Source organism: Dipodomys merriami, unplaced genomic scaffold, assembly GCF_024711535.1.
Source record: "Dipodomys merriami isolate MVZ:Mamm:240054 unplaced genomic scaffold, mDipMer1.0.p SCAF_1816, whole genome shotgun sequence".
Lineage (NCBI taxonomy): Eukaryota > Metazoa > Chordata > Mammalia > Rodentia > Heteromyidae > Dipodomys > Dipodomys merriami.
In genome coordinates this window covers 16691-24017 of record NW_027203178.1, presented here as the reverse complement: position 1 = coordinate 24017, position 7327 = coordinate 16691, and the positions used below count along the sequence as shown (strand labels likewise).

General features: G+C 37.9%; 1 pseudogene; it reads left to right on the top strand.

The window, feature by feature from the left end:
* Positions 1-5057: 5057 nt before the first annotated feature.
* On the top strand, positions 5058-6309 carry LOC138830072 (vacuolar protein sorting-associated protein 37A pseudogene; annotated as a pseudogene).
* The last annotated feature ends 1018 nt before the right edge of the window (positions 6310-7327 follow it).

Here is a 7327-nt window from a genome sequence, read left to right as displayed (position 1 = left end):
CTGCTTATTATGCTTATACAGTTATTTTATAACATATTATACTTAGATAAGCATAAAATTTATGCATTCTAAGAGAGCTCCATTATTTCTAGTAATACATAGTGTTATATTGTTTATGGCTTATTATTGCTTATTGCTAGTTAGTACTAAGGGAAAGACCCACACATGTATCCATTCCCTAAAGGTGCAGTAAGGAAGTCAAACAGAAACTCTGATTACAGAAATTGGGCTGGGACTGTAGCTCAGTGAACTTAACATGCATAAAGCTAATGATTCTACTTCCTAAACTAAATCAGATAGATGTTATATAGAAAAGCAGATGGACATGACAACTTATACTTCTCATTGTTGCAACAGGTCCACCTGTATCCTTAAACAACTGGTTTTTCCCCATCTCCTCCACAAGTTATACTGACATCAAATATAGTGAAAGCAGGGGTTATACTGTGGGGGAGGGACATACAAAGCAACAAAGAGATAATCTTATAAATGCGTTAGAAACACATGCACGAAAGAAAAAAAACATTAAAATACACATCTAAGGGTTCATTTTCCTGACATCACATTATCTGACCTTTTCTGCTTGCAATGTCAGTGCGGGGGGGGGGGGTAAGGGAGAGAAGGAGAAGGTTTGGGATTGGGTGGGAGGGGGGGAGGCTGGGAAGGGATGTGAAGGGTAAACAAAGGAAGAGGCTGCAATGCTTGGTAAGAAATGTACGCATTATCCTGCTCATGTAATTGTAACTCCTCTGTACAGTATGTTCACAAATAAAATAAAATTAAAAAAAAAAGAAAAGCAGATGGAGAAGGACAGACAGACAGTCAGATAGATGGATGATAGGTTTTTTTTTTCACAATTTTGGGAGCTACAAAAGTAAAGATTACTTCTTGCTCTAGGCTGTATTAAAAGGGTCTGTTGTGGCCTTCCTTTTCCTTGAATTCTAGATTACTATCATTTTTCTGTTCTGAATTATTTTCAATGATTATCTCCTTGTCCAAACATTCTTATTTATTAAGGAAATTAGGCATATTATATTAAGCTACTTCTTTTTATTTGGTATATATTTTATTGCAAAGATACTGTACAGAGGGTTTACAGTTACATGAATATGGTAATGAGTACATTTCCTATAACTAGGCTCCTTCTAAATGATATAATTTTGAGCCAATTAACTATGAAGATTCCACTACCAAAGAAATTTCCGTGAGATTAAAATCTACATACATGCAAAACATGCAGTTTAGCCATGTCACAAATAATAATAACAACAACTACAACAACAGCAATAATAAATACCTCTTGAAGCAGGTGATATTAAGACAAAATCATTCTTATCAAACACAGAGGGAAATCTGGGAAATACGAAGCTGGCCAGCCTACCTTGGTCTTTCTCTGTACTTTCTCTAATATATTCAAAGTCCTGTAAGAGATTTCATCTCCAGATTTGTGCTCCTTGTTATTTCCTTATTTTTTCTGTGTTCACAGATTTTTGATACTAAATTTTGTCTTGGGCATCCTTAAGAATCCAACACTTCAGACATGAACATATGTCCTTCAAGGATGCCTACAAACGCTGTGTCTCCAAGACCATGCCAAGTCTCTAAAATTCTATCTGAATAGACTATGGAGATTCAAAGTATTCCTTTGCTTCAAACCCCTTAAAATAACCGTATTTTACTATTGTCATGCTCTACTTTTGCCAAATAAGTATCAAGTGTCATAATTCTTTGGAACAATTTCCTTTCCTTGTTGTAAAAGCTGACAGAAAAAATTCAAGTTGGAGAATACTTTTAGATTTAAGAAGTCTAAGACTGTGTTCATGCAAGCTTTATTTCTTAAGCTGGGTGGTAAATTTTAAAATTCTCATTAATCTTTCTGAAGCCAAGTTCTTTCTAAATAAGAATTAAAGCATATAAAGGATTTCTTTTGGGGGGGGGCTTGTTGTGGGGCCTGAACTCTGAGCCTGGGCTCTACCACTTGAGCCACAGCGCCAATTCAGGCTTTTTTCTTTTTACTTATGTGGTGCTGAGGAATCGAACCCAGGACCTCATGCATGCAAGGCAAGAGCTCTACCACTGAGCCACCTTCCCAGCCCCATAAAGGATTTCTTAAAAGAAAAAAAAAGCAGGCACATTTATTTAGAAAGAAAAAAGCAGGCACATTTCATTTTAAATTTTAATAAAGCCAGAAAATTTTGTTTCTGAAGTTCATAGCTAAAATACAGTGCTTGGGATTAAATTTATCAGTAGCAAATGTGAGCAACAGTAAAGTACACATGTCTATAATACCTGTCAGGAGGTGGAGATGTGAGGATTTCAGCTCAAAGCCAACCTGTACAGAAATGTCTATGAGACTCATCTCCAATGAACCAGCACAAAGCCACAAGTGGTTTCCCTTATTTGCAACAACTAGAATATGTCTGAGACAAGCAGAAAAAGGTCAGATAAGATTATGTTAAGGGAAATGAATGCCAAGATAAGGACACAATTGTGTTTTTTTTTCTTGCTTGCTATTGCTTCTAATGTATTTATAAGGTACCATGTGATTTCTTTGTTGCTTTGTATGTCCCTCCCCTATGGTATAACCCCTGTTTTCACTGTATTTGATGTTGGTATAATTTGTATAGGGGAAGGGAAAAACAAATTGTTTAAACAGGGATATAGGTTGACCCATTGCAACAATGAGATGTACAAGAAAACAGGGAAAACAAACATTACAATTTAGGTGGGGGGAACGGGAGAGTGTAGTTGTGGAAGTGGGAGGGAAAAACAAACTTTACAATTTAGGTGGAAAAACAAACTTTACAATTTAGGTCGGGGGGAACGGGAGAGTGTAGTTGTGGAAGTGGGAGGGAAGGGATGGTAGGGGGAAAAAAAAGGAGGAGACAACAATGATTCAGAAGCAATATACTCATTACCTTGCTCATGTAACTGCAACCCCTCCTCTGTACAGTGTTCTCACAATTAAAAAAAAACTTATTTAAAAAAATTCCAGAAGTGGACCAGTGTCTCAAGTGAGAGTATCACTCTTGACTAAAGACGCAAAAGTGCAGTGCCTAGATCCTAATTCAATCCCGAATACCTGCGCGCGCGCGCACACACACACACACACACACACACACACACACACACACACACACACACACACTCATCTCTAAACAATGTAGTATAGAATATGAGTCAAATTTTACATGATTTGTGAGTCTGTGGGTTGAGGATATCTTGGATTCATTTGCAGGCTTTACACATATTCTGCAGAGAAAGCCAATAGAACCTTTGTTCAAGGTATGTTTTTGCTCTCATCCTATAGTATTTTTGCAGAAAAAAATATCTGTACTTGATTCCAGTGCCCTGCATCTTGTATATACATTTTTTCTAATTTGGGAAGGGGAAGGAAATAAAATGCTGAAGTAAGGAAAGAGCTTGACCCATTGTAACAATGAGATGTACAAGACACTATGTTAAAAATGAACTTTACAACTTTGGAAGGGGGTGGGAGGAGTTGTGGAATTGGGGAGGGAAGGGATGGTAGGGGCAAAAACAAAGGAGGGGGTAACAATTCTGGATAGGAAATGTACTCACTACCTTATTCATGTAACTGTAACCCCTCCGTACAATATTTTTACAATAAAAACATATAAAAAGAATATGTTGGTAGCTAATTTAAAACTGTCCAAGCTTACTGCATTGTCTGTGGTTGTGTAAACTTGTTCAAGCACTTTGTAAAGTAGTATGGAGGTTCCTCAAAAGACTCCACATAGAGCTCCCCTTTGACTCAATTTGGGACATTTACCCGAATGATCAGAAACAAGACCATACTAAAGCTATCAACACAACTATGTTTATTGCAGCATTATTTACCATAGCTAAGATATGGAACCAACACAGATGCTCCTCAGTAGATGAATGGATCAAGAAAATGTGGTATATATACACGATGGAATTCTATGCCTCCATCAGAAAGAATGGCATTGCCCCATTTGTGAGGAAATGGACAGACTTGGAAAAAATTATATTAAGTGAAGTAAGCCAGGCCCAAAGAAACATAGGTCCCATGGTTTCCCTAATTTGCAATAACCAGTGTATGTATTGAGTCAAGCAGAAAAAGACAGATAAGTTGAAGTTAGGCAAAATGGACCTCAAGATAAGGACTGAAGTGTTTTTTCTTGCTTTCTATTGCTTCTAATGTTTTATAAAGTGATTTTTTTTTCGGTTGTGGGGCATGAACTCTGGGCCTGGGCATTGTCTCTGAGCTCTTCAGCTCAAGGCTAGTGCTCTACTTATTTAGCCACAGTGCTACTTCCAGCTTTTTCTGTTTATGTGGTACTGAGGAATTGAACCCAGGGCCTCCTGCATTCAAGGCAAGAACTCTAACACTGAGCGACCTTCCCAGCCCAGGGTTATATGTTGTTGTTGTTGTTGCTTGGTGTGTCCCTCCCCCACGGTATAACTCCTGTTTTCACTGTAGTTAATGTTGGTATAATTTGTGGAGGGGAAGGGAAAAACAAATTGTTTAAATAGGAACCCATTACAACAATGAAATATACAAGACATTAAGTTGAAAAATGAAATTTAGAACTTTGGGGAGGAGTCGGGGGACTAGATGGGGGAGAGGGGGTGTCGCAGCAGGGATGGCAAAGGGAAACAAAGGAGTAGGCAGCAATGCTTGATAAGAAATGTGCTCATGGTAGGACGAGGCCAGGCACGCCGAGCGCAGCCAGGTTACAATCTGACTGGCTAGCCAGTCTGGAGCACCTGGGCCTCCAAGGGTAGGATCCTGGTTGCTTGTGTCCTGCTTGACAATTTACCTCTCTCCAGCTCTCTCCAGTTATGTCATGGTCCCCCAAACCCGGGGACCAGGAACCTGGTTTACTTGGTAAAAGGCCCCGTTGGCTTGCCCCACGGCCTGCCCCTCTGCTCCTCCCCACACACACACAACCGGACTCGAACCTTGGGTATTTCAGGCCACTCCTCTGTAGCTGGAGACCTGCCAGGCAGCCTCTGGGAGAAGCAGGCCCAAACCTTGTAGGGCCTCCTGCCCCAGGGACGCGAGGAGGATGAGCTGGCTCTTTCCCCTGACCAAGAGCGCCTCCTTCTCCACAGCAGGATCCCTGGTGGTGGCCTCACCAGCCTCCAACAGCAGAAGCAGTGCTTGATCGAGTCCCTCCGGAACTCCCACTCCAGTATAGCTGAAATACAGAAAGATGTGGAATACAGATTGCCCTTCACTGTAAACAACTTGACAATTAACATTAATATAGTACTTCCTCCACAGTTTCCTCAGGAAAAACCAGCAATCAGTGTTTATCCACCAATCTGACATCCTTTAATGGATAAACATGGAATATATGTTACCTCTCAATTAGTAAGCAATTTTACAATACACTCAGATCTTGGAAAGATTAGCCAGAGTCTGTTGGATGAGTTTTGGAAGAATTCTCCTGTTTTAGCTCCCACTTCAACAGCATTTCCATACCTGTATAGTAACCCAGGTGGGCTGCCTCCTTATGCTTCTTAGGGTTTTCCATTTCTTCCTGCATATCCTCCTCAAGAAGCTAACAGAACATAACTTCTTTGTTACTGACACTGTTTCTTCTTCAACAAGTTATACAACAGCCAAGTCTGCTGCTCCTACATTTGGTGTCCTTTCAAGTCGGCCATTGCCTGTTCCCACAATGGAAACTTCAACACCTATAAGCCAAAATGGTTTTGGGTACAAGATGCCAGATGTCCCTGATGCATTTCCAGAACTCTCAGAATTGTGTCACAACTCACAGATATGAATGAACAAGAGGAAGTATTACTAGAACAGTTTGAGTTTACCTCAACTAAAACAAATTATTAATGACAAGGGTGATTTAGTAAAAAGTATTGAGGAATTAGCAAGAAAACTCTCCTCTTGGAGCCCAGTTTGGAAGCCAAAAGGCAAACTGTTTTAGATAAGTATGAGTTACTTACACAAATGAAATCTACGTTTGAAAAGAAGAGGCAGAGACAACATGAACTGAGTGAGAGTTGTAGTGCAAGTGCCCTACAGGCAAGATGGAAAGTCGCTGCACATGAAGCTGAGGAAGAATCTGATAATATTGCTGAAGATTTCTCGGAGGGAAAAACTGAAATAGATGATTTTCTCAGTAGCTTCATGGAAAAAAGAACAGTTTGCCACTGTAGAAGAGCCAAGGAAGAGAAACTTAAACAAGTGATAGCAATGCACAGCCAACTTCATGGTCCATTACAGATTTTCCTGAAAACATGGACCGCCAAGAGAGAAATGAGACATAAAACTAAGTACATTATTTTAGATTTAAGGTTTGTAAGTTGGCATTTCATTGAAATGGCTGAATTCAGATGTACTCTACATTGTTTAAAGAACTGAGATTGTTTTTTATATAGATTAGAATGATTATGATCTTTGCTTGGAAAATTTTTCTGCAGTATTTGCACTAAAAACGCCTATTTATCATTGATAAATCCTGTCCTTTTAAAATTTCACTGCTATTCTTATAATTAAATACCTTATGCATGTGATTTTAGTTTTAATATTTTATGAAAAGTACTTAATCTTGTACTTTTAATTTGAAACTGCCTCATTTCTTTATCAAGAATGATATCTTCTTTAGATTATTTTCCTCTCAGTAATTTTTAAGTACTTTCAGCTATGGAAAGATACCCACACCCTCTCTTTTTCTTTCTTTTTGAATAAAACTTTCAAAAGCAATTTGTTTTTAAATATTCATAATACCAGAAAATATCAAACCAGCCAATGTGCCAGATATATACCTATAACATATAAATATACCTATTATATATATATATATATATATCTTTAATAAATAAAAAAATTCAAAAAATGTCTTAATTACATTGCTCATGTAATTGTAACCCCTCTGTATGGTATTTTCACAATAATAAAACTTTAAAAAATTAATTTAAAAAAAATTTAAAAAATATCTCCATGGAAACCTAATCACCTTTTTAATCCTTTCACAAGTCCTCTAAACTGAATGATATATTTTACATGTTACTCTGCTACCCCTACATATATTTTATTGTCCTAAGGAAACTCTTTAAAAGATAGTCTATTGATTGATATTTTGTGTGTCAACTTCCCAAAATATGTTCTGCCCTCAATCCAACTAAAAAATTCTCATCTTCATCTTCCTTTTTGAAAAGTGAACACCTGTCATTTAGATAAGAATCAATACATGATTTCATTCACCAGATATTCAAACTGTCATCTCAGTTGTCAGGAATAATAGAGTTCAATCAATATACTCATTTATTCTAGATCAAACTCTTTGATACATTCTCATGGCATTGATAACAA